At 46.0% G+C, this 27,465-nt stretch overlaps 1 long non-coding RNA gene and 1 pseudogene across 1 annotated transcript; one reads left to right on the top strand and one right to left on the bottom strand.

Annotated features, from left to right (window-relative positions):
• The first annotated feature begins 349 nt into the window (after positions 1-349).
• Positions 350-27,465, top strand: LOC133375166 (hepatocyte nuclear factor 6-like; annotated as a pseudogene).
• LOC133375042 (uncharacterized) lies at positions 9,254-16,815 on the bottom strand. Its single transcript, XR_009760053.1, has 3 exons — positions 16,738-16,815; positions 15,390-15,468; positions 9,254-9,604 (listed from the first exon to the last, which is right to left on the bottom strand). It is a non-coding gene; the product is annotated as an uncharacterized LOC133375042 (long non-coding RNA).

The following is a 27,465-nucleotide window of genomic DNA, read 5'->3' as shown; positions in this document are numbered from 1 at the left end:
CTTTCTGGGAATCGCAGGCAGGGAGAGGGTGCCGCTATGCTCAGGTCTTGCTTGTGGACTTCCCACTGAGGCATCTGGTTGACCACGGTCCGAACACAAGGCTGGATTAGCTCGGCCTTTGGCCCCATCCAGCCCAGTTTTTCTTATGTGTTTATGTTCTTCTGTCTCCCTGAAGGTTCTCAAGAAGGATCATAAATACCACCCTGGTCCTGCCCATCCATCCAAGCATCCCTCTGCCTTCCAGAGGCCACCGTTTTATTTGGCCAGAGCTATCAAGGAGCCAGAGGTTTAAGATTGGGTTCGCCAAATGGATGGGAAGATGATGGCCTAGGAGGGGGGTTGTGGAACCATGAATGTCCAGTTGGGTTTGGAGAACGGCGGGGACATGTCTGTCCAGGAGCAAGATCTCATGCACACTGACAGCCGGGCCTTGCATTCTGCGCTTCAGAGACCATCGCTGATGGCCTCTGTCTTGGAAGGAAGCGAATACCACCGGGCCGAGCATGCCTTGGCCACCACCCTGCACCCCGGACTTGGCTTTGGCGGGGAGTCACCCTCTGCCGGGGCGGGCAACAGCTACACCACCTTGACCCCCTTGCAGCCTCTCCACGAGAAGTTCCACCATCAACACCACCACCACCACCACCACCAATGTCTGCCAATGGGCAATGTCATTGGCAGCTTCACCCTCATGAGGGAGGACCGGGGGCTGGGGACCGGCGGAAATTTTTACAGCCCGTACCACAAAGACATTGGCATGGGCCAAAGCTTGTCCTCGCTGCCCAGCCCGCAGCTCACCCCCATGCACAACTACACGGGACACTCCGCCGGGCCCCTGGGCAATGAGAAGATGGTGCTCAGCAACAGCTTTGATGCCCACTCAACCGCCATGTTTGGGAGGATGGACCAGCACTTTCCGCGGGAAATGTCCCCCTCCCAGAACTCTACCATGGCCTCCCCAAACGCCATGAGCCAAACCCCTTATGGTCACCCCAGGCAGGACATGAACTCCAGGCCCAACCCGCCCATCGCCAGCCAGACCACCGTCCTCTCCAGCCAGCTGGAGGAGATCAACACTAAAGAGGTGGCCCAGAGGATCATTGCCGAGCTCAAGAGGTACAGCATCCCTCAAGCCATCTTTGCCGAGAGGGTCCTCTGCAGGTCGCAGGGGACCTTGTCTGATCTCCTTCGCAACCCAAAGCCTTGGAGCAAGCTGAAGTCTGGGAGGGAGACCTTTAAGAGGATGTGGAGGTGGTTACAGGAGCCAGAGTTCCAGAGAATGGCAGCTTTAAGGTTAGAAGGTAAGATAATTTTTGGGCCCCTCCCCAGCCACAATCAGGGACCCGAGGCTGGGACAATGCTGTCCTACTGACAGCCAGTGGAGACTGGCGGCTCCGACGTCAGTGGGGCAGCGAAGCTGAAAGCACCTTGGACAGCTCCTTCACAATGCAGACAAAAACCCAGCGCAGATTCCCTGCCCCACTGACATCAGAGCCACACTCTCCACTGCTGAGAGCAGATCCTTTGAAGTGCATCAACATGACTAACTTAGGTTAGTTGATTTTAGTGGGTCCCCTCTGAGCAGGACATAGTTGGATGCAGACCTAGGGACTGGGGACGGCACTGTTGTCCCTCTGTCCCCAACGTCCACGACAGAGGCAGCCATCCTCTGTGCCCACTTACTTCGGAGTTGAGCCTCATTGAACTCTGTCAGGCTGACTGCGGAGCAAGCAGACGTGCTGCGGATCGCGTTGCATGCATGCTTACTCAGGAGGAAGTTCCTGTCCAACATGGGGATTTGGGACAGACAAAAAGGAAGGACTTCTTCACAGAAGTTAAACTGTGGAATTTGCTCCCCCAAGGGGCAGCAGTGGCCACCAATGTGGATGTCGTTAAAAGAGGGTTAGATGATTTCGTGGAGGAGCAGGCTCCCAAGGGCTGATTGATTGGTATTGGAGGCAGAATCCTTCTGAACACCAGTTGCTGGAAACCGCAGGAGGGGAGAGTTGCTGTTGCGCTGAGGTCCTGCCTGCGGGCTTCCCATTGGGGCATCTGGCAGGCCACTGTGAGCACCGGACGGTGGATGAGACCAGCCTTTGGCCTGATCCAGCAACCAGGCTCTTCTGATATTCTTACAGTGGGGCATCCTCAGAATAAGCATCCCAGACGACATGACAATGAGCCCAATTTTAGTTCACAGCATGACTGTAGTGGCAGGGTCCCTTCACAAAAGTGCACCGTGCCCCTCACAACCACGCCCCCTTTCCCACTTTCCCTCATGCCCCTTGCTTTCCCTGTCATCTCTGAGTCCACACTCCACTACAACAGAGGTCCCTAGGAGCCAATCAGCATGAAAGGGGAGGCTGTGTGTTAGCTACCGAGAAGAGTCTTCTCAGTGGCCAACTCACCTCCTTTCACTCTAATTGGCTCCAAACACCACGAAAGGAAAAGGGCTCTTTCTCAGTGGCTAACCCACTCCCCTTTCATGATGATCAGCTGATACATAGGGACCATGCTCCCAAAAATGTAAGGAGTCTACAACCCCCCGCAAGCCCGGACAACTACACCCCTGGGTGGGGGGTGGGAGGTCTTCAGAGGTGGAGGCCAGAAAACCACTGAATGCCATTCCCCAGCCACAGGCCAGGCCAGAGGCTTCAATGGTGGGGGCGCCATCCTGCCACAGGCTCCCTCCCACTCAGTCCGCTCTAGGTCGACCACAACAGGTTTCATTCAGGCCTGCAAAATGGCTGCGTGGGTCTGTGTAGGCGGGGTGGTGGTGGAAATGAATGGTTTTACTTCCTTGCTGGACCCAACATCCTGGGCTGCAGAGTAAGGTCATTCTCCATCCCTTGCAAACAAAAACAGGAGCTTGCTCCCACCACGGAGAGGCTGGCGTAGAGGGAGGTGGGCGGGTGGGAGAGTCAACACTCGCAGTTATTTAAAAAAAAAATGGAGTGCAAGCGAGAGGGGAATGAGGCAGAAGAAAGAGGCAAAAGGTCACCATTAGGGTGACATCTTGGAAATGGTTAAGTCCTGAATACTGGAATGCTAGAGGAGTAAATCACCCTCCTGGAACCATTATTGTTGGGTAATATGAATCTCGGCTATTGATTAGGCTTTTGTGATAGAGAAGGATCCAATATCTATAACAGCAGGAGAGGTTGCAAATACACACACACACACACACAGAGTGGAGGCTGGTCCGTTGGGGCTGGCGGGACACTGCCCCACCAAACTCACTCAGCTCTCAGCCGGCCTACATCTGCCTGCCTTCTTACTTGCAACCAGGAGAATTGGGGATCTCCTAACAGCTCTCAGCACCCTTCACAAACTAATCTTCCCAGCATGCCTTGGGGGAAGCCATGGCTGTGCAAAGTGGAATAACGATGGGATAAATGTATGATGTGATTGTCAGGCTTGGTTCGTTAGTCCCACCTCTTCCAGTATAAGAATATCGGAAGAGCCTGGCTGCTGGATCAGGTCAAAGGGGGTCCGTCTAGTCCAGCATCCTGTTCTCATAGTGGCCAAATGCCCCCAAGGAGATAGGAATCAAGACAGACTGTCTCTGGACCTGGAGGCTCCCTAAGGTAATCAGAAGAGCCCTGCTGGATCAGGCCAGTGGCCCGTCTAGACCAACATCCTGTTTTCACAGTGGCCCGCCAGCTGCCCCAATGGGAAGCCCACGAGCGGGACCTGAGCGCAAGAGCAACTCTCCTCTCTTGCAGTTTCCAGCAGCCAGTATTCAGAAGCCATCCTGCCGCCAACAGTGGAGGGAGACCCCTAGCCACTGTGGCTAGGAGCCATTCAGTACAGCATTGCTCACTTCCACCTTCCACCACACCCCTTTTCCCCTCAAACCAAAGCAGGCCCTCGCTCTGGTATAAGATGATTTATAAACTAGCAGAGACAGCCGTGTTGGCTGCTGTGATTGTTGTTATCCCGCCTTGCTTTGAAGGAGCCGAAGGTGTAATGCCTGGTTCTCCCCCCTCACCTTCTTATTCTCACACAACAACCATGTGAGGGAGGGTAGGCTGAGAGACAGCGACTGGCCCAAGGACCCAGCCTAGGGACAGCTGAGTGAAGATTTGAACTCAGGTCTCCCAAGTCCTAGTTCTACATACTAAACCGCTACACCATACAGGTATTTCTGCACCACCAAAATGCAAACTGTGTACACAGCCATACCTTTAATGCACTTTTAAAGCCTCCAAAAAGAATCCTGGGAACTGTAGTTTACCCCCTCACAGAGTTACCGTTCCCAGCGCTCTGAAATAACTACAGTTCCCAGGATTCTTCAGGGGGAAGCCAGGCACGTTAAAGGTTGCATTAAAGGTTTGGTGTCCATGCAGCCACACACAACACCACTGTGTGGCCCTGTTTATGTTACTCTTTGTCTTTGTGCATCCAGCTCTCTTCCCCTGCTAATCTGAAACCTAAACCTTGGGCTCTGTTCATCCAGTGTGCAATACGAGTCTATGCCCGAGTCGAGGGAGGGAGGGAGAGACACTGCAAAAAGGATCTACCAAAGGAATCAATGTCTCTATACTTAGATATGCTGAGGCGCTCTCCTTCTAATAATATTTCCAGCGTGGTGGCGCGCCCTGTCAAAAGCTGACTGTAAACCCTGGCTTCACTCTGCTGACCATTGCAAATGATGTATAATGGCCAAGTGGGCCTTGATGGGAAATTTAAAAGATTTTCTTTTCTTTTTTTAAGATCACTTAACTCGCTTTTAACTGGTTAGTTAAAAAGAGAGAAAGAGCGAGGGGGGGGACACAATGTTGCATTTAATACACAAGTGTGAGAAACAACTAAATATCATCGTCTGTGCGATTCGAAGGAGACCTTGCTGGGGACCCCTTTCTTAATTGTGGAACTGAGCTCCCTCCACGGCCTGAGCCTGTGCTTGTTCAGGGTATGGTGCCAAATATTGGAAGTGGTTGAGAAAGGGCCACAGGTCAGTGGCAGAGTACCTGCTTTGCATGGTCCCCAGTTCAATCCCCAATGGCATCTCCAGGTAGGGCTGGGAAAAGACTCCCTGCCTGAAACTCTAGAGAGCTGCTGCCGGTCAGTGTAGACAGTACTGAGCCAGATGGACTGATAGCCTGATTCTGTGTAAGGCAGCTTCCTGGGTTCCTAATTAAACTAGTCCTATTGGGGAAGGGCCCATAGCTCAGTGGTAGAGCTGATGCTTTGAATGCAGAAGGTCCCAGGTTCAATCCCCAATGGCATCTCCAGTTAGGGATGGGGGAGAACCCTGTCTGAAATAGGTGGGTGAGAAATCTGATTTAGTTTGCATTTCAAGCCGAATCTATCAAATTTGTACTTTCCAAAACAGTCTGAGAACCGAAACATAGCTGTCCTTCAAAATTTGCACTTCTTTGAATTTTGCAATGCAGTTCACTAACCAAACAGTGTTTACAAAAATGCATACATGAGGGGAAAGTGCATAAAAATGAATATATGAGTGAAAATAATATGCAAAAATGCATTATATTGGGAGAAATTGCTTGCAGAAACATGTACATTAGTCAAAACTCCCCCCAAAAAGGTGTCGATTAGGAGAAATTCGCACTAAAATGCTGAAGAATTTTCATGGGGATTAAAAAAAATCTGTCTGGAGATGTTGGAGAATGAACTGGGGTCCTTCTGCATGCAAGGCCAATGCTCTACCACTGATCTTCCTTCCCCCAAGGATCTGGTTGGCTGCCGTGGGAACGGGATGTTGGACTAGATGGGCCACTGGCCTAATTCATCAGGGCTGTTTCTGTGTTATTGTGAGCCAGCTAAAAGATGACTCTCAATAAGAAGATGGGAACATCTTAAAATCAACCCAAACACTTGGCAAAAAAAGGAACCATCTTCACACAGGTGTGGGGAACCTTTGGCTCTCCAGATGTTGCTGAACTCCAGCTCCCATCAGCCCCAGCAACCATGTCAAATGGCTGGGGATGATGGGAGTTGTAGCTCAGCCACACCTGGATTGTCACACCTGTCTTAGCAGATCACTGAGAAGCCAACAGGGGAAGGGGAGAGGCAGATTGGCTTTCTGCAGTATCAGCCAGACATCTCCAAATCTGGGGACCACAACTAAAAAGGCCCTGCCTCACATCTCAACTAATTTGAACTTTTGATGGCAGCAGGATGTGGTTTGGGGATTCGGATGAAGATTGCAGTGAAAAGGCAGCTCCACAGGGGAGAAGCTGTCCAAGTATTCTGGCCCTAAACCTTTTAAGGCTAGCTAATTGGCTTATAACAAGGGTTATAATGGCTAGTAGGCAGACACTACCTGGCCACCTCTCCAGGCAGGAGCAGCTGACAACAGGGATTGGTTATTGCTCTCGTGCCCTAATTTATGGACTCCTTGAGATACCTGGATGGATGCTACATCGGGACACATAATGCTAAGCTAAGTGGGGCCTTTGGTCTAACACAACTTATTTTGTATCTGTTTTCTCTGCGGCAAATGTACAAAATAACAACAACAACATTGTACAGTATAGCCAGGTTCTGGGTTTCATCTTGTAGTGACATACTGCTACACAATCCCTGATAGGTTGGCCATCCAGCCTCTGCTCAATGGCCCTCTTTCAATTCTATGGAATTCAATGGCTCTCTTTCAATTCTATGGAATTCAATGGCTCTCTTTCAATTCTATACAACAATCCTATGGAATAGTTTCAGTTTGGGATATAGATAAGTGGTGGGGGAAGGAGAAACAGTTATCTAAGCTGTGAGGCAGAAATGTTCCCTACTTTCCTGTCCAGTCCATAACAACAATGTTCACTGAACTAGTTCTTTTAATCAATAGTTAGACAGAAATTTTTCTTTAATAGTTAAGATAAGAGATCATGCATGTGACTTTGAAGAATCCTAGAGGTGTAAGGGTACCTCAGAGGCTATCCATTCCACCCCCTTGCCAATGCAGGAACATCACTGCTACACAATCCCTGATAGGTAGAGCCCTCCAGCTTCTTCTTCAATACCTCTAATGAAGAAGAGTCCAACACAGTTCTTCCTAATGTTGAGCTGAAATCCTCCTTCATGTAAGTGGAACCCTTTGGGTCCTACCCACATAAACATCGGTATATAATTTTGCTCTGTCATCTACTTATTTATTTATAAGGTTATTTATATAAACCACCAACTCATAAAAGATAGCATGGCAGTGAACAGTAAAATCATTGCAACAATATCATAAAAACATAAAACACAAAACAAATAACTGAAGCAAAAAAACCCTCAAAAAATTATTGCCAAACAAACAATGTTTTAGCAGGTGACAAAATATCAGGATTTTAAGTGCCTGTCTGGTTTCAAGAGGGGGAGTTCCAGATTACCGATACCATTACTTTTAAAAGCCTTAGTTCATCTAGTCCAAGCAATGCCCCTTCAAATATATCATACCACTTCTTCAGGCCAGGAATGGGTGGATCTGTCAATTTTGGTTATCATCGTTTCTTATTTTTCCAATCTTAAATTTGGTTCTCCACATTTCTGCAGCAATTTGCAATTTTTTCCTTTAAAAAAAACCCTCATGAAAAATCTTAAGCATTTTAGTGCAGTTTTCTCCCAACACAGTTGAGACTAATGTACATATTGTTGCAAACAATTTGAGTATAATGCATTTTTAGATGCTGATTTCTCTAATATATTCATTTTTATGCACACGTTCCCCTAACATATGCATTTCTGTAAACATTGGTTGGTTGGTGAACTGCATAGCAAAATTCAGATAAGTGCGAATTTCGAAGGATGGCTGCGTTTTGATTCTCATATTGTTTAGGAAAGTGCAAATTTGATAGATTTGGCTTTACATGCAAACTGAATCAAAGTTCTCACACGTCCTTACTCATGCTCAATACAAAAGCCACAGCCTAATAATCAGACAAGGTTAATATTACAAATAGCAAGATAGGGGAGTGAGATAAGGTAACTCATTCCTGGACACCACCTGAGTTTCTGTTAAAACCAAGATATGAAAGGGGTGGTGGTATCTGGTTCATACTACATGCCTTTAACCACAGGCCTCTTGTTAACTCCATCTGCTAGTTTTAAAGTATGTTATAAAAGCAAGGGGCTGACATTTATTTATAAATGAAGTCTGAATGACAAGTGACAGCTTTGCTTTCAAATCTGATTTCAAAAGGCTGGGTGGTGCCTAGTCCTGGATAATGCAAAATGTGATTTAGAAAGGAAACAGCTGTTCCAAGCATATGCAGAGTGAGATTCCTCCCCACCAGTGACCAATCAGGGCACATCCTCCAAGACTGCACATATGCAAAAATTTAAAATAAAGTAGGGGGACATTCTTGTAAAAATTCGAACCATCCCACCAAGAATTGCTGCTTAAAGACTCCCCCCCCACTGCTATTAGAAAAGGACATTGGACATCCATTGTATGCCGTAGCAGTCTATTGCATGCAGACGTTTCCCAAAACAATACATGAACCGCAACACAGCTACCCTTCAAAATGTGCACTTCTCTGATTTTTTGCAGTGCTGTTCTCTAATTCCCAAATGTGCATATATTAGCAAAAACAACATACAAAAATATCTGGGAAAATTGCTTGCAAAAATGTATACATTAGGAGAAACGCACTCAAAAACACAAAAGATTGTACTTTTTTTTTAAAAAAAAAGGAATATGTGGGGAGGGGACACACACACACACACACACACACACCTTTCTGGCCACAGCACATGAAATGACAAGGCCGCATGGCATCCCAGCACTCATGCACACACGTTTATGTGCATCCATTCCCCAGTCAAGGAATTCAGCTTCTAAAGACCCAGAGAAGGGGCTGAAACCCAAACAATTACAAGTCTTACTAACTCTCCATTTAAAAAAAAAGAATTTCTCAGAATCTTCTTAAGAGGTAGAATGGGGACAACAAACGTCCATGGTAAATCAGGACCATCAGAGCCTATGTCCTAGTCTCTCCCCACAGAACTCATCAGGTTCATTCATTACATTTTTAGCCTTCCCTTTCCCCAAAGAGCTTAGAGAGCTGCCCAGCCCACATACTCTTTCCTCACAACAACCCTGTGAGGCTAGGCTGAGAGCGACCAACCCAAGGTCACCCATCAAGCTTCAAGGCCAAATGGGGATTTGAATCCTGGTCTCCCCAGGCCCACTCTGACACTAGAACCACCACACCATGCTTCCAGGTAGCTTGCCTCTTTCCAAGCAAACCACTGGACACATTTGCACATTTAAAAAAAAACAGTGGCTTTTTATTCATGGTCAGTGTTGATGCATCTCCTTTCAGCAACTGATATTTTAAAAATACATCCAGCCACTGTTTCTCTCTTGCCACTGTTCCTCAGTGACCCTCCCTGGCACCCCATTGTCTCCATGCACCGCTCATGCCTTGTGAGTGCCATTTCCCTGGCAGTGCATGGGGCTGCATCACCTGCACTGAGAGAGCAGCCTCTTGCTTGTTAGGAGGTAATGAAGCTGTCAAGTGGGTGATGGATCCATCAGAAGAACAGTCATGCACTGGGATGCCCCAGGGGCCCAGACAGCAAGCGATGGCACGATTTCTCTCTTCCCTGGAGCAGCAGGGAGTTCCAGACCACATTTTTGGAACAGGCTTCCCTAGGAGGAAGTGAGAATCAACAGTGAAGGTTCACGGGGGATGATCCAGCTCTGGTAGATCCTGCTGATTTCTGTGGCAGAGAGCTGAATATAAGCTTGACTTAAAGCTTGATTTAAAAATCAGCAGGACCCAGAGGTGCTGTGCAAGACAATACTAAGCATGTTTACCCAGAAGTAAGTCCTATCAAGTTCTATAAGCCCTTATCTCAAGTGGTTCAACACGAATCCAATCCACACTTCCTAGAACAATGCATGAACCAAAACACGTCTTTTCTTCAAAATTCACACTTTTTTGAATTTTGCAATGCAGTCCTCCAGCCCCACAATGTACATATTAGGGAAAAGTGTGCATTAATTTGCAAATGTTAGTGAAAATAACGTGTAAAAATATTCAGAATTTTTTTTGCTTGCAAAAACGTGTCTATTAAGGAGAAATGCACATAAAAATGCTTGACAAATTTTCACTTTTTTTTAATTGAAAACTGTGGGCAAATGAACTTAAGGTCAGAAAAGTGAGAAATTGAAATGCCTCCTGCCTAGGGCAAGTGCCGCTTTCTGAGTTTGGCTGGACAATGCCAATAGTATCTAGTAGGGGTTGGTGACTCCATGTCAGTGGGGCAATGGAATCCACTCCAGGTTTCAGTTTGAACTTTCAAGGAGCTGTCCAAGGTTCTTGCACCTTGAAGACTTTCTTGATAATTTGGACTAAAATCCAGAGCGGATTTCACTGCCCCACTGGCATGGAGCCACCAGCCAGCACTGATCATATAAGAGAGAGAGAAAAAGTCTTCTTAATTTTACAAATGGGATTGACGCGCTAGTCCAAAAGGGTGGTATTCAATGCTAATCCTACTCAGAGTAGACCCACTGAAGTGACTAATGTAGGCTCATGAATTTCATTGGGTCTACTGTGTGTAGAATTTAGTTGAATACAACCCAAAGTAAGCAATAAGAACATTTGTGCAGAAAAGTGACTGTAAACAAAACCCACTTTTTAATTAATTAATTATTGGGACGGTCAACTTATTTCCTTAATTTTTGGTCCATCAATCACTTTCCTTTTTAACCAATAAACTGACTTCATTTAAATGTAAATTTAAAACCTGTCCATTCCCCAAACCTCAAGATTGCTGGCTCACTTATTTTTAAACACGCCTCTCCCCATGGCTTTCTAGAAGCTCAAGAATGCAGCTGAACACTTCATTTGTTAAAACTAGAGTTTGCACTAACAAATTATATTGAAAGTACAATTTACTTAACAAAAAATCCGACCATTGCTTTTGTGAAAGAAAGGTCATCTTTACACATTTTTAGACGTCTGTAGTGACACCCTCAGCACCAAAACCCTGCTCCCCAAGAATTAAACCAGGTGCATTCTTAACATGCGTGTTGGGCTTTTGATGAACACCCGCCTAGAGCAATTAACCAACTTGAATGTACTTATTTGGCATTAAGTCCCAATGAACTCAATGGGGCTTATTTCTGAGAAAACAGACATAAAGGCAGCACTCTTCAGCTTGAATTGATCCATTTAACCGGCCCAAGTTGTCAGCCCTGATGCTAATATTAAGGCTACAGGATTCCGTCAAGAGATTAATAGGTGAGGGGCGTATTTAAATGGAGGGGCAGTCAGTGCCAGATTAGGCTCAATCCTAATTAGTAATGGGGGAGGGGAGCATCATTTGGAATTTTGGCCATCAGGCACTCGTGGGTCAGGACTGCTATGGGAGACCAAGGTGCGCTGTTGCAGGAGCGCATAAAAGCTGACATGTATGAATATCAAGATTTGGGGATGTTTTCCTGATGGGTCAGCCATGTTGTCAAGAGTCCAACTGTACGGCAACTGGATATTAATATCATGATGGCCACAGATGCATTTGCAACATCTCTGTGTGTGTGTGTGTGAAAACCTTGGTATGAAAGGTGGGCGATTTCCTACTCCCCTCCCCCCAGTCCACAGCAATTTAGCAGCTATGTGGGGCAGGACGGGGTGGGAAGGAAAACCATTATATTCCTGCCCCCCTCGCCCTCGACCTAGTGAGGGACTTCATATAAAGGGAAGCCATTGATTTTATTTTCTGAGGCAGACACAGTCACAAGCTAGCAAGCAGTGCAGTCCCCCAGAATCCTTCTGCTCTGTTCCCCAGGGTGTTTTGTTCTGCAAAGCAAAGCATTGATTTTTTTTCTCTGTTTCGATTGGCCCAAAATTGCCCCTTCTTGGTTTTAACCCTGCCCCCAAGTGTGGGTTTTTTTTTGTTCATTTGATGGTGGGGGTAGGTGGGTGGGAAGAGAGAGAGAGAGAGAGAGAGAGAGAGAGAGAGTTTTAATTTCTGGATTTTCCCGTTCCCGTTTGACCCTATAGTTATTGAAAACCAGAGGTAGGGGACCTGTGACACACCAGATGCTGCTGGACTCTGATTTCCGTCAGCCCCAGTGGAGGAGAGATTCGATTCAGTTTTCATTTTAATGTGAAGCTACCTAATTTGCACTTTCCAAAACCCATGAACCAAGACGCGGCCATTCTTTGACATTCACACCTCTCCAAATTTGGCGAAGCAGCTCTCCAAATAAAGAATGTTTCCAAAAATGTGTCTGTTAGGGGGAAAGTGGGCATAAAAATGCATATATTAGTGAAAACAAAATGTAAAATGCTAAATTGCTTGCAAAAACTTATATAGCGGGCATAATTTGACAGCCACTACGTGTGTAGTGGTTAGAGTGTTGGACTAGGAGCCGGGAAACCAGGGTTCAAATACCCACTCAGCCATGAAGCTTCCTGTATGACCTTGGGCCAGTCACAGTCTCTCAGCTTAACCTACCTCACAGGGTTGTTGTAAGAAAAACAACAACAGAGAGGAGGGAGAACCATGTATGCCACCTTGAACTCCTTGGAAGAAAGGTGGGATATAAATGAAAGAATAAATAAATAAATAAAGTTGCATTACAAAATGTTTATATATAAGAGAAAAACATGCTAAAATGCTGACAAATTTTCATGAGGACTTTGGGGGAAAAAATCACAGATGCAGAAATGTGGAGAACTGAACTTCAGACCGAAAAGCAAGGAGAAACTGAAATGAACATATTCCTGCATCTCCAGGGGTAGTCCAGCAACATGTGGAGGGACACAGGCATCCCTTTGTGGTGCAAATCGCTCTCGAGATGCTTGTATATACCCCCCCCCAAAAAAGCATAGGGCTCGCATTTAGAGACCCAGGCATACCACCGCATCTGGTTGGAGGAAGTTCACTTGAATGAGGCAAACTGCATTCAAGCAGAAAACTTCAAAAATAAAATTTAAAAAAATAGTAAGAATTACTGGCTGAGAGGCAAATCGTTTGGCAGCCACAAGTGAGGTTAGTGGTCATTTTTTGTTTCTACCAGTATCAGGATCAGCTTGCTTTTGATCCCAAAGGAGGGACTATACATGTGATACCCCCATCACACTGATTATCACAGGGTACAATTAACTGTGGGGGCAAGCAGATAGGGTCAAAGTGGGTGCATTCGTTGCCAGAAGGCTTAGATGACTCTAAAGAAGGAATTGACCATTTATGGAGCAGGGTACAGCTTTTAGCTGCGGTAGCTAATGAACCCTCTGAAGGCAGCATCTTCATGGAGGGCGGTGGGAAACAGAGCCCAAACAATCAGGGTTCATAGTCTCCAGCATGCCTGGCTTGTCAGTTTCTGAGCAACCCTGCTTGTCCGTTTCCTACACCGACACTGGGTGATATACTTGGTCTGGGCATCTGGTTGACCACTGTGCGAACAGGATGCTGAGCCAGATGGGCCACAGGCCTGATCCAGCAGGGCTCTTCTTAGTTTCTTAACACTGCCAGAGGCCTGGCTCCAGGTTCATCTGGCAAGAGCTTGCATGGAGCCGTTTGGGGGGGGGCACCAATGAGATCACTTTGAAACTGTCACCTCCAAACCTGTGTGCTTGCTTCTGCATCCCCAGAAATGTTCTGCTCAACCTGTCCAGAAGGACATTATTCTAAAAGTTAAAATCTGACCCACTGTTCTGGGAAGGGAGAACACAAAACTGTAGAAACCTCTCCCTCAATGGGTTTGCTCGCTCTCTGCACCCCCAAACAGGACTCCCGTGTTTCCAAAGGGCGAGCGGGACCCTCATCTCCTTTTACTGGTGTCGGGCGAGCCACTGATCCCACCCAGCAAGGGTTAACGCAAAACCGGCTGTTCTTTCCAGCCGGCATAGCTTGGATCTGATCAATATTTTCTATCAGCGTGCAGCCAGTGCAAAGGCGGGGGGGGGGGAGCTGAGCCCACTCAGGGAAGAGGTGGAGAGGGATGGGGGAAGATGAGAGAGTGAAGGCAGCCTGTCACGTTTCACGGCCGCAAGACAGATGCATAGATCTTGGCTTTAAAATGGAAAAAAAAAAAGACTCGCCAATATAGGCCAAAGGTGTGTTATTAATTAATAATTAATAATAACGATATTTTCTAATCCACCTTTTCAGAATTCAGTTTCATTCTCTGGCGTCTCCAAGCTGGCCATGTTCTGTAGCTGCTATTTCATTTTTATTGATCTTGTTGAAAACGGGGTTGTATCTGTTGAAATCAATGAACCTAAATTGGCCATGCCCATTAACTTCAGTGGGTCTACTCCTGAGTAGGACTAGCATTCAATGCAACCCTAAGATTCCTAGTAATGGTGACAGATGATGAATCAATGTTGATCATGGGTTGTAGCCAGCTAAGTCTTGTTCAGAGTAGACCCACTGAAATCAGTGAATCAAAGTGAGTCATGTCTGTTAACTTCAGTGGATCTACTCTAAACAGGATTAGCATTTGATACAACCCAATGTTTTTGTGCCAACTTTAAGTTGACATATAATAAAGAAACACATGGTTACTTATTACTATTGAGTTGTATCCTCCGCAGAGCAGACTCACTGAAATTAATAGACATGGCTCACTTAGGATCATTAATTTCAGCGGGTCTACTCTGAGTTGAACATAATTGGAATACCACCCACTGTAATTATTTTCTAATCCACCTTTTCAGACTTTCGTATCTCTGCCCTGGCACCGTGCTATAGCTACTATTTTATTTTAATCTTATTTAAATTATGTTTATGCTAAATTTGAGGAGCAGGCAAGGGGGTGGTTGGAAACCTCCCAAGGCAGCGTACAATTAAAATATAATAAAATCATTAGAAGGCAGTAAAAATAAACCACAAACATCCCTCCTCCTCTCCCAAAAAATTCAGCATTTCACTACAGTAAAGGGCATCTGCCGAACAAGCAAAGCTGTCAATGAATTAAAGCTGTTCAAAAAAGATTTTTTTTAAGTGGATTTTATGGCTTTTTGCTCACATTTCAGGTGACTTTTATTTCTTTTTCCTTTAGTTCCTTACTGAGACCACACTTTAAAAATATAAAATTAAAATAACCAAACTGGCTTACAAAAAGAAAGGAGAAAGTGAGAAATGTGACATAGTAAAAAATGTAAAAACCAGTATTACACACCCATTTTAAAAGATAAAAGAACAGCCACTGACAACATAGCAAGCTGCCTGATACTGAGTCAGGCGGTTGGTCCATCTAGTTCAGTATTGCTGACACTGACTGGCAGTGTCAGACAGGGATTTCCCCCAGCCGTACCTGGAGATGCTGGGGGTTGAACCTGGGACCTTCTGCATGTGAAGCAGATGCTCTGTGACTGAGCTACAACCTTTTCCCAAAAAGCAAAGTAAGATTCTGGTCATTGCTCTGAATAAAGGGCTGCCTTAAACAGGAATCTAGAAAACTAGTTGCTTTATACCTGGTCAGGCCACTGGTCCATCTAGCTCAGTACTGTTGATTCTGATGGGCAGCGACTCTCCAGAGGCTTCAGATGGTTTCTGAGATCAAGAAGCAGGTTTTTGTCTACACTGGGATACAACTGGATGCCATTTTCAATCAAGATGGCAGACTGAACCTTTCAAAACAGCCCTGGTTTTAACCACTGATTTATAAACTGCACTGATTTTGGGGTTTCTTAGAATTCCTGGGCAAGGCTGGGTACTTTCTGCTAGAAAAGACATATATAAAACAACTGCATATATATACATAAAAAACCAAAGGAACATAAGAAGGTGTTCTCCAGGATTTCAGGATAGAGTCTTTTTCCCAGCCTTATGTAGAAATGCTGGAGATTGAATTTGGGATGTTCTACATGCTAAGCAAAGGCTCAGTTACTGAGCTGCTAGAGCTGTTCCCTCAAGTTAAGATTATAGTGCTCACAGTTCTGAAGAAAAGGCTGATTTAAACAGGAACAGAGAAAGCTGCCTTACATCAAGTCAGACCATCTAGCTCAGTATTGTCTACACTGACTGGCAGCAGCTCTCCAGGGTTTCAGAGAGAGGGTTTTTCCCCAGCCCCACCTGGAGATGCCATGGGGCATTGAACCTTGGACCTTCTGCATGCAAAGCAGATGCTCTGCCACTGAACTACAGAACTTTCCGCTGTACGCTGGGCACTGTACAAAATATAGACTCTGAAAAGATCTCCTGCAAATTGTTAATTAAAATAAAAGACTCATTTAGAAATAAAAAAGTGAAAGGTTTTAACACGGGGCAATAAAATCTTAGCCCATTAAATGTTAATGGAGACCCTCTGCCAGGTTGCTTAACAACATCTTAGCTTTGCAAAATTACATCTTGTTTTAATATTATGATGGACCTGGGTCGCTAGTGCTATCATTTCATTCCCTTCCCTTTATTTTTATTTTTTTATGCATCGCGTCCCTTTTATGCCTGTTTTTGGCAAGGCAAATGGATGCAAGGGATTGCCAACTGATCAGAAAAATATAACGATCTGGCTGTTTGCATGCTTTTTACAGAACTTGGCAAGTCAACACTTTTCATGGCGTGGAGATGCGTTGGCAGTGCTCAGATTACAGGGGTCCCATTTCCTTTTTTAGTGCCCACCCTCAGCAAAGATGGAGAGCATTTATTCGGGTAAACTTGGAAGGACTTTGTCAGCAGGGTCTATGGATGTCATTAATGCCTCCACTTCCTCTTCCCCTCTTAACTGGATAAATAGGACCGGCTGCTGATATCTGCAGGTCTCGTGCTGCCGTTACAAGCAGAGGAAAAAGGGGCATTGAAAAAGTTGGCAACCATACTTACACAAAGCATTAGGGTAAAGAAGAGTCCCATCACATGAAATCAAGCATGGCCAGGAACAGAGTGATCTTAGAACAGGAATGCCATATACCTAAAATGGAAGAGTGTAATCTGGGTGAGGGGGAATTCCAAGGCTTTCACACACCCTGCCTTTGTGGGGGAACCTCTGCTTCTCTGCCCCTTAATATCCCACAACTGCTTTCCTTCTTCACTTCAACCCTCGCAGCCCTTGAGCTGCCACCTTCCCACCTCAGAATAGGGGGTATTTTATTTATTAAATTTGTTAGTTGCTTTCCTACACAAAGAAGTGCATTCAAAGTGACTTACTGTTAATAAAAAATTAAAATTAAAAAGTAATTTCTTTAAAAAATATATAAACTTAAAAACAAAACAGTCTAATAGGCAGTGGAGCAACTCTTCGTAGCCTGCACGACAGAAGCCCTCCAAAAGCCTTCCAAAGTGAAATTTAAATCTGGTTCAGAAATCTGGTTCAGTTTGCACTGAAAGGTGACGCCACTTAATCCGCACTTTCTGAAACAATACGCAAACCGTAACCCAGCCCTCCTTTGAAATTTGCACTTCTCCAGATTTGGCAGTGTCGTCGTCGCCACCCAAGTAACGTGTACAACAATGCACATGTGTAGAGGAAAGTGCACATTAAACCCTCCCCATATATTAGTGTAAATGACATGCAGATGAGCATTATTGTAGGCAAAACTGCTTTGCAATGATGTCTACATTCGGAATAACAGCATACAAAAATGTGCAACGGTGTACAAAAATGTGCATTGTAGGAGAAATTCACACTAAAATGTGGATGAGTTCCCCACCCCCTGCAAGCTCATGTGGAAATGTGGACAGGTGATTTTAAGATTGGGAAGAGGAGAAACTGAAATGGATGGATTTGCCCATCCATACCTCAGAAGGCCACCACTGGTGCCTTTAACAATTGCACAATTGTGTGTTAAGGAGTAGCAGCTCTGGGGTCAAAATGTGGGCCAACCTATTGGCAGAGATTTGGCAATCGCCTCCCACTCCTGTAAAACTGACCTGGCTTTGCAATCAGAATTACTCCAATTATATAAATGTACACGCTAGTGGCCACATTCACACCATAGATTTATTCCTCTATTATTCCATTTTAAACAGTCATCATGGCTTTCCCCCAAGGAATCCTGGGAAGTGTACTTTGTGAAGGGTGCTGAGCGTTGTTAGGAGACCCCCTATTCCCCTCACACAGCTACAGTTGCCAGTGTGCTTTAACAATCAATCCCTCTTCCCAGGGAAGTCTGGGAATTATAGCCCTGTGAGGGCAATAGGGGTCTCCTAACACCTGTCAGCACCCTTCACAAACTAGCCTTCCCAAGATTCTTTGGGGGAAAGGAAGCCACAACTGTTTAAAGTAGAACAATAATGGAATAAATGTATGGTGTGAATGAGGTCACTCTTTGGGATGCTTTGGGGGGGCAGGGGAGGAGGGAAGAGGAAGATCCCAAATTGCACATAGCCATTCTGGAAGCTTCCTGTAATTCACCTAGAAGTAACCAGGAAGCCCTACTTTACTGGATGGCTCATTTGGGACATAAATAGAGCAGGGTTTTCTTAGAGGGGAAAACTATATGGGGAGAAGAGAAGCACGGGCTTTGTAGGCAAGGAAGACTTCAGTCACCAGAGCTATTGATTTGGCATTAAATTCCTTTCTCTTTCTCTCTCCCTCCCTCCCTTCAATCCATGCAGTTAAATGCAGGCATAAAAACAATGGAGCCACATTATTTTAAGGTCGTCCCCTAAAAAGCAAAACTTTGACACGTTTTGCCCCTTTGCCAGTCCCACGCCCAGAGAAGAGAAATAAAGTAATAATGCAGAGAGAGAAATCGTATTTACAGATGACCCCCCCCCCCAGAGATCCAGTCAATTCACAACCTGCCCTTGCAGGCATCGCCCCCTTCCCCGCTGCATGAAACGTAGGAGAGTTCTTGTGGTTTTAAGAGGGGTGAGACAGGCAGACATTCAACCAGTATCCCCCTTCCCCCTCTCCCCCCGTTTTCAACCCCTTTGGTATAGGGAAGCATGAATCTGGCCTTTTTTCCAGTCCTAAATTCAGTTCTCCACATTTCCCATTTTAATTTGCAGGTTTTGTTTCCCAACAAAATCCTCATGAAGATTCATTAGCATTTCTAAGTGAATTTCCCCATTTTAATTTTTGCTAACATGTACATTTTGTGTGTGCACACATTATCCTAGGACGTGCACTGTTGTTCCCATTACTGGGCTGTAGAAAGGCACTGCAACATTTGGAGAGGTGAAGATTTCAAAGGAGGGCTGCGCTTCGATTCGCGTTATCATTTCAGAAAGTGCAAATTAGGCAAGTTTGCCTTTAAATGCAAAGTGGGCTGAATTTCCCTCTCGGCCCTACTCTCCTGACAGAGGCACATGCTAAAAGGAGAGAGAGCACACACAGGTGAAATTTCTCCGCTCCAAAGGGGAGGGAGGCCACGCCTGTGGAAGTTCTGCCAGGCATGCCACTGTTCGAAAGGTGCACGGCCCCTGCTGTCAAAAAAAAGAGATCACGGCGTTGCTGGATCAGGCCAAAGGCCTATCTAGCCCAGCATAGTGGACAAACAGGAGCAGGTCAGAAGGGCAACAGGCCTTTCCCACTTTTCCTGCTTGGCAGCCTGGAACTCAGCTGCATGGTACCTCTGAATCGGCAGCCTAGAAACTGCTAGGGCCTTCCCCTCCTCCTCTGTGACCTAGCAAACACGGGGGCCTACTGCCCCCCCCATGGCTGAGCAACCACTGTATACTTCCTCCTCCCCTGCAGCCTAGAAGCCTCCAGGGCCTCCTTCCCCTACAGCCTAGCAACTGCCAAGGCCTCCCCCCATGGCCTAGCCATCTTGGAGCCTCATCCTCCTTGTGGCCTAGCAACCGTTGGGACCTCCTCCTCCCCCCCCCAAGGCCTAGCAGCTGCTGGGACCTCCTTCCCCTGCAACCTAGCAACTGCCAAGGCCTCCCCTCCCACAGCCTAGCAACCTTCAAGCTTTCCTTCCCCCTGCGGCCTAGCAACTGCCAGGTCCTCCTCCTCCTGCTCCCCCCTGCAGCCTAGCAACCATTGGGACCTCCTTCTCCCCCCCCCAGCAGCCGCCAAAGCCTCCTTCCCTTGCAGCCTAAGCAACTGCCAAGGCCTTCCCCTCCCAGCCTAGCAACCTTAAACCTTTCCCCCTCCATAGCAACCACTGGGACCTCCTCCTTCTCCCCCCTGCAGCCTAGCAACCACTGGGACCTCCTCTTCCTGCTCCCCCCCTCTTGCAGCCTAGCAACAGCCAAGGCCTCTCCCGCCATGGCCTAGCAACCTTGGAGCCTCCTCCAGTGCTCTCCCCACTCCCCTGGCAGCCTATTCAATTCACTTTCAATTTATTTAATTGATATAAAGTTTAACCCTGCCACAGAAGGAGTCCCGAAGCAATTTATGGGGACGATAGCATGCAAGATAGCAGATTGTTGCTGTGAGAGTAGCCGATTGTTTTTAGATGCGTTTTAAATATGGCTGTTGTTTTATTTTTAATTGTATTGTTATAAGACTGGTGTGTTTGCTGCCCTGACCTCATCTGGGAGGAAATACAAGAGGGTCGTTTTATTTATTTATTTATTTATTAGATTTATATCCCGCCCTTCCTCCCAGTAGGGTTTGTTTATTCAATCAATCCAATACAGAATAAAATCAATTAAAATAAAAACATTATATCGAAAGCATTCATCCACAAATCCACAAAGTGTTCGCCCACAAGAATCACTCCAGGACACAAAATAACCACCACACCCACTTAAGAACACCCCAAACCCGCCAAAAGCCTCCCTCCATGTCGCCTAGCAAACGCCAAGAGCATTCCACACTGTCCCTGAGGCTTTAACTCTCCAGCATCTCCAGGTAGGGGTGGGAAATACCCCTGCCTGAAGCGTTTGAGAGCTGCTGCCAGTCAGTGTAGACAATACTGCCCTTGATGGATCAAGGGTCTGACTTGGTATAAGGCAGCTCTTTCTGCTCGTGTTTAAATCAGCCCTTTCTTCAGAACTGTGCGGACTAGAATCTGAAGTTTATTTTTAAGGGAAAGGCTGCAGCTCCACAGCAAAGCACTTGTGGCTATAGAACTTCCCATGTTCAGTCCTCAGCATCTCTACATTAGGCTGGGAACAAGACTTCTGCCTGAAATCCTGGAGAGCTGCTGCCAGCCAGTGTAGACAGTACTAAGCCACATGGACCAGCAGGTCTGACTGGATACAGACGCACCTTCCTCTGTTCTTCCTTTTGATGCCTGTGTGTGGTGTGTGAGTGACGTAGGGATGGGTGAGAAATTCTATTCAGTTCCCATTTCAAGTCGAATCGATCAAATCTGCACTTTCCAAAATGATACGAGAACCAAAACACAGCCACCCTTCGAATCCTGCACTAATTCAAATTTTGCAATGCAGTTTGTCAACCAAATAATGTTTACACACATGCTTAGCAGCAGAGCTTTTGCCTTGCATGCAGAAGGCCCGAGGTTCAACCTCCAATGGCATCTCCAGGCAGGGCTGGAAGAGACCTCAGCCTGAAACCGTAGACAATACTGAGCCAGACTGACCAATGGTCTGGCTCAATACAAAACAGCTTCCTGTGTTCCCAAACCTGTTGGGGAAGGGCCCATAGCTCAGGGGTAGAGCTGATGCTTTGAATGCAGAAGGTCCCAGGTTCAATCCCCGGCATCTCCAGGTAGGGCTGGGAGACAACCCTGTCTGATATAGGGATGGGCGAGAAATTCGATTCGGTTTGCATTTCAAACCGAATCTATCCGATTCACACTTTCTGAAACGATCCTAGAACCGAAACACAGCCCTCTTCAAAATCCGCACTTCTTTGAATTTTGCAATATAGTTCCCCAAACAATGTTTACAAAATTCATATGTTAGCTGAAAGTGTGCATAAAAATGAACATATGAGTGCAAATAACAGACAACAACGGCATTATATGACAAGAAACTGCTTGCAAAAATGTGTACAGGAATTAAAACTGCCTACAGAAATGTGTTCCTTAGGAGAAATTCACACTAAAATGCTGGAGAATTTTTTTAAAAACAATCGCAAATTGCTGCAGAAATGTGGAGAACTGAATTTAAGATTGGAAAGCCAAGAGGACCAAAACTGACAGATCTTTCCATCCCTCGCACTGATGCATTCTTATTTTCCTCCCCCTCTTTGCCGTCGCCCGCCAGCCTGCAAAAGGAAAGAGCAAGATCAAAGCAAAGCCGACAGAAACCACGTCCCTAAGCGCCACCGGCTGGTCTTCACGGACATCCAGCGCCGCACACTCCATGCCATATTCCATGAGAACCAACGCCCTTCTAAAGACCTTCAGATCACCATCGCCCAGCAACTGGGCTTAGAGCTATCCACCGTCAGCAACTTCTTCATGAACGCCCGGCGGCGGAGTCTGGACAAATGGATGGAGGAAGGCCGCTCGCCGTCCTCGGGGGGCCATGCCGCCAACACCGCCTCAGCCGTCACGTGTACCAAAGCATAACAGGCCATGCTGCGAGCCTTCCCATACCTTCCCTTACACCAAAGATGGCGGAAGGGCATTTGGCCAGAAGACAAAATGGCAGAACAGCACTTGGCCAATGCATTTTTAAAAAGGCTGGGGGGAGGAATAGGAGAGGGAATCCAATTCGAGTTTTTCTTCCTCTCTGAATCTAACTTCACTGCAAAACCTAGCGGGATCCTAGGTGAGGGCAAACATTTTTGTTACCTAAAATTGGGAAGAGAGAGATTCTCCCCTTGCAAGGATGGTGTCTACAGTCAAGGCTATTTCAATAACTTTTTGCTTCGATTCCCCTGTTGCGACCTGTTCCATATTGTTCCTACTGAGGAGGCAGTGCCATCTAGCGGTGAGAGGGAAACAAAAAAATTGTATTTGGGGGAGGAAGGAGGGAACCTGGATTATTTTCATCTTTCTAATTCTATTTTAATGGGAAGGGGGCAATAGTTAAAAAGAAGGAAGTGTCTTCAGTCGTTACCACCCTAGAAAAACAGGGAAAACTGATATAATTTATTCCACCTAATAATTATAATTTATTCAAAAGACCGGTGATTCATACTGATACAGAAAGGGGCTGACTTTTCTGACCAGCGCGTTGACCCATCTAAAAGCTGGTCTCTCATGCAAAAGCACATTCATTCATCAGCTTGCACAACTCAAAACTTAGTTAATGGATTCCTTGTGCTTGAAGCTATGGTCCCCCAAACCTGGAATGTCTGTTTTTTTCCTCTTTTTACTGAGGCCTCCTTTGCAACCTCAGACACTTTCTTAGTTGGCCCTCCCTACAAAAGCCAGTGCCAACCGTTGCCTAGCATTGCTCATACAAGCCAAGCAGGATACACACAGGCTGGATTTCCAGTATGCTTTAGGCCGCAGATTCCAGACAGAAGTGCCATCTTTGCGCCTTGAATCTCAAATCATGTTTTTTCTCCCAGAAATTAAAAGAAAAAGGGCATTATTTCTGAGATGGTTTCAGGCATGACAAAAGCTAATGTTCACCCTGCCTAATACTTAATTATTTTTTGTAAAGGCATGCAAGCTCTGAACCAGTTTCCAAATCAGATAAAACTACCGAAAGAAAGTTTGCAAAAATAGTTTAGTGACTCAGGATCTGTAATGACAAAGAATGAACAATTCTGGGGAATGGGTGTTAAGACTAGAGCCACAATGTATTTAGTATTTTATATATAAAATGCTAAGAATCTTAAAGTGATATATATCACTTTAGCAGTCTTCCAACTGGTTTAGATTTGTAATTGTAAATCTCCTCCTATGAAAAGATAGGCTAGCATCTTAATAAGTTCATCAGTTCTGAGCCTGTAGGCACAGAGGTATCAAACAGGCAGTATTTGTCTGCTCTGGTGGGAGTTGGGAGTCCACCAATGTCTGTAGGGCCACAGATAAGCATGAGCATGAAGGAATTTGAACATTATCAACAGAACCACGTTGGGAAAAGTTCACTGGGTTCTACAGATAGGGATGGAGGAAAAATTTGATTTAGTTTGCATTTGAAGGTGAATCTATCAAAGTAGCACTTTCCAAAACAATTGAGGAACCAAAACAACAGCCATCCTTTGAAATTCACACCCGAATATTGTGATGCAGTTCTCCAAGCAAGCAATGTTTACACAAATGCATATATTAAGGAAAAGTGTTTATAAATATGACTGTATTAGTGAAAATAACATGCGAACACAATTATATTAGGGAAAATGGCTTGCAGAAATGTTTACATTAAATCAAAACTGCATACAAAAACGTGTATTTTCACATTAAAATACTGATGTAATTTTCATGAGGATTAAAAAAAAATCAAATTGCTGCAGGGATGTGGAGAACTGAATTTAAGACTGGAAAAATGAGAAACCAAGAAATCCATCCCTGTTTGCAGATCTCAGTATTTGGGGGCTAGCAACACTGAAGACACCCCCTCAAATTTCTATGCCCTTTAAAAGGGGGGGGCTCTTTTTTCTTCTGAATCATTTCATTCCAGGCCCTGGATAAAACAAATCTGATAGGGAATAGCAGTTACACTGGTGTCTGTGTACCAGGGTTAATCTTTCCCCTGCAGTAAGCCCCTACTTGCATCTCAGTCGGGGGCTTCAGACACTTGAGCTAGCCTTTTTTAAAAAAGGGAATTTACAGTTGACTCCCTCCATCACATATTACTTGCCCCAGACCCTCGGGACGCCAGCTAGATGCTCAAAAGGGCAACGGGACTTGGGGTTTTGAAGATCTTCTTGACATTTTGCAGTCAGAACGGAACGGGAGGGGTTGGTGTTTACACACAGTAGGCTTTAGAGAGTCTCAGCACTGGGGCAAGAGGAGTTGGCATTGGCAGGAGGCCTTTGGTGGAAAAGATGAAAGGGCAAGTTGTTAGGGATTCAGTGGCGGCCTGATCTCAAGCGAGCTGTGAGCACAGAAGAGCGCTCTGTGTTTAGAAGACAGTTTCCCAAATTACGGTAACTGTAGGTATGTTCTAAATCAAATAAGATACCCATAGCTCTTTGCACTTGAACAGCTTTATGTTTTGAGCAAGGAAGAAGAATCCCCCAGCCTCACAGGGGTGTATTCCTGGGGTGTCTCCCCATGAATTATGGTTCTGGGAAAACTTCCCAAACGGAAAGAGACCAGACCAGCACAGTAGCTCTCACAGAGAAGCATCAGCCAGCCTCTTTAGAGGACAGATCATTCTGCTGCAATCAGGAGCGACGGAACAATCCAGTTGTGTTTGATGGCAATAAACAAAGGAACTACCGACCCCTGGCCCCAACAAAGGGTTGTTTGAAAAGAAGCAAGCCCAGAGCAGGGAATCATACAGGGAAGCACTGGGCAGCCTCCAAGTTTCCTTCCAGCTCTAAACTTCTGTTATCTGTGGCTGGTACTATAGGCTCGCAGCCAACTTAATTTCATTATTTTGTGCACCACGCAAACTGTTGCTCTCGCAACATGCCCCAGCATATAGATTGTTGGGGAGTGATTGTCCCCAGTTCTTCCAGAAGCTGATGCCAAAGACCCATCTGCCGTTATTTCATGGTAAAGGCAGGTGCGGGGAACCTTGGGCTCAGGGGATGTTTGGGGCCCCCAGGCCTCTCTCTCCTTGGAACTCACCTCAGGCCACACCCCTCACCAGTCCTGCTTCACACCTTCCTGGAGTGTTTTTGCCCATTTTGAACGCGTCCTCAAACTCCTCCTGCTTGCCTGGATGGGGACAGAGAGAGGGTGAGGCTGCGTGTCTCTGTGTGTAGAAACTAGCCTACTATACAGGGACAAAATTTTCATGTTTTGCTCCGCCCACTTTTACTAATGGGCCCACCCACGAACAACTGGAATGTGGCCCTCAGAAGGTTGCCCAGGCAGGAATGTGGCCCTCAGGCCAAAATAAGATCCCCACCGCCCTCATTGTAAGAATTATTCAAATAATGTAAGGGACACATTTTTAAACCCCCTGAAAGGCCATCGCAAACAAACTGTGTTAGCCATATGCTTTGGAAGCCTGCTGTGGTAAAATTGCCCCTGCTGGCTTTGCTTCTCTCTGATTGGTAGCTGATACAACATATCCCAAGTTCACAAGGTTAGCTCCCCCCATTCCCACCCAACCACCATGCCACTGGCCACTGCCTCCTCTCCCCCTTTCCCATTGGGTGTTCCCGCTGTCTGAAATTTGTCAAAATCACACCGGGGGGGGGGGACGAAAAGAAACTTCTACCTCACTTTGTCTCTTGCACCAAAAAAAAAAATGATACCAAAGATGATTTTTGTTTTTGTTTTGCAAAGGAAGTCTTTTGTGCGTCCGCGTGGGTGAGCATGTGTTTCAAGGATGCGTGGGTGGACGGGTGCATCGTCCTATAGATATATTTCTATATTTTTCTTTTTGCATGGCTTCTCAAAAAGTAATCTGTTTTTGTGTCAGAACTCTCAGCCTGCGCCGAGCAGAGAGGGAGATGGTCTGCCTGCTTGGAGGGAAGGACCAGATCCCCAATTTATCACGAAATCTTCCCTTTCCCCGCCGTGTTCCACACGGATATTACTGCTATTGCCACTAATAAAAAATGCACTTTAGTATTTACGCCACAGGGTTAGGAGATGGAAGGTCCTTCTGAACAGGCCCTAAGCCGCAAAGTTAAAAAAACCCACGTTTTGTCAGTTCCAAAAAAACACCCTCGGTTCTTTGCTAAACAGTTATGGGTCTTGGGAAGAAATAAAAACACTCCCAGGTCAGACCATCACCTCACAAGATGCCACACTTACTGATCGGCCTCCCGGCCTCCCGCCACACCAGTCCCAAATGGGCAGCTCTCCTACATGTAAAAGAGGCATGCCTGCTGGGGACATTTGTGCACCAGTATATATTATCCATCTCTCGCTCAAGAGAAATTAACCACTGGGAATCACATGCCCTATTTAAACACTGGTTAGTTTCCCTCCGTGGCACAGAGTGGTAAGCGGCAGTAATGCAGCCGAAGCTCTGCTCACGGACGGAGTTCAATTCCAACGGAAGGAGGAAGTCGAATCTCTGGTAAAAGGGGTCGAGGTCCACTCAGCCTTCCATCCATCCGTGGTCAGTAAAATGAGTACCCGGCATATGCTGGGGGGTAAAGAAAGGCCAGGGACGGAACTGGCAATCCCACCCCATATATATGGTCTGCCTAGTAAACGTCGCAAAACGTCACCCTAAGAGTTGGAAACGACTCGCACTATAAGTGCGGGGACACCTTTACCTTTTTAGTTTCCCAACCCTGCTGTGACAATATGACCTCAAACACATTGTGTTGACAAAGCCCTACATTGGGTGGGCTGTGGTGGCAGATGGAATGCGCCTGTCAAGTTGACACTTAAACATACGTGTTTTAAATAGGTTATTTCTAAATAACCCCTTCACGTTGGAATACAGGCAAGCGCTATGGAGTGAATGGCAGCCCCACATAGGATCACCTTTTGCCATTGCATAAAAATGACAGATACCTTTCACCTATACACATGAACTCACCATCAAGCAAGATGTGGAAATTTACACACATACCTGCATGACAGGTAATTTAGAACGATTAGCTTCAATGTCCCGCTGAATTATGCCAGCCTGCACATCAGCATTGCCTGCAAAGTGCAGAGTGTTGAGCGGCTGATGTGCATCCTGGAGCACACACTGGGGGAGGTCTAA

Source organism: Rhineura floridana, chromosome 22 (genome assembly GCF_030035675.1).
Source record: "Rhineura floridana isolate rRhiFlo1 chromosome 22, rRhiFlo1.hap2, whole genome shotgun sequence".
Taxonomy (NCBI): domain Eukaryota; kingdom Metazoa; phylum Chordata; class Lepidosauria; order Squamata; family Rhineuridae; genus Rhineura; species Rhineura floridana.
The sequence above is the reverse complement of the archived record's forward strand: the minus strand, read 5'-3'. Positions and strand labels throughout refer to the sequence as shown.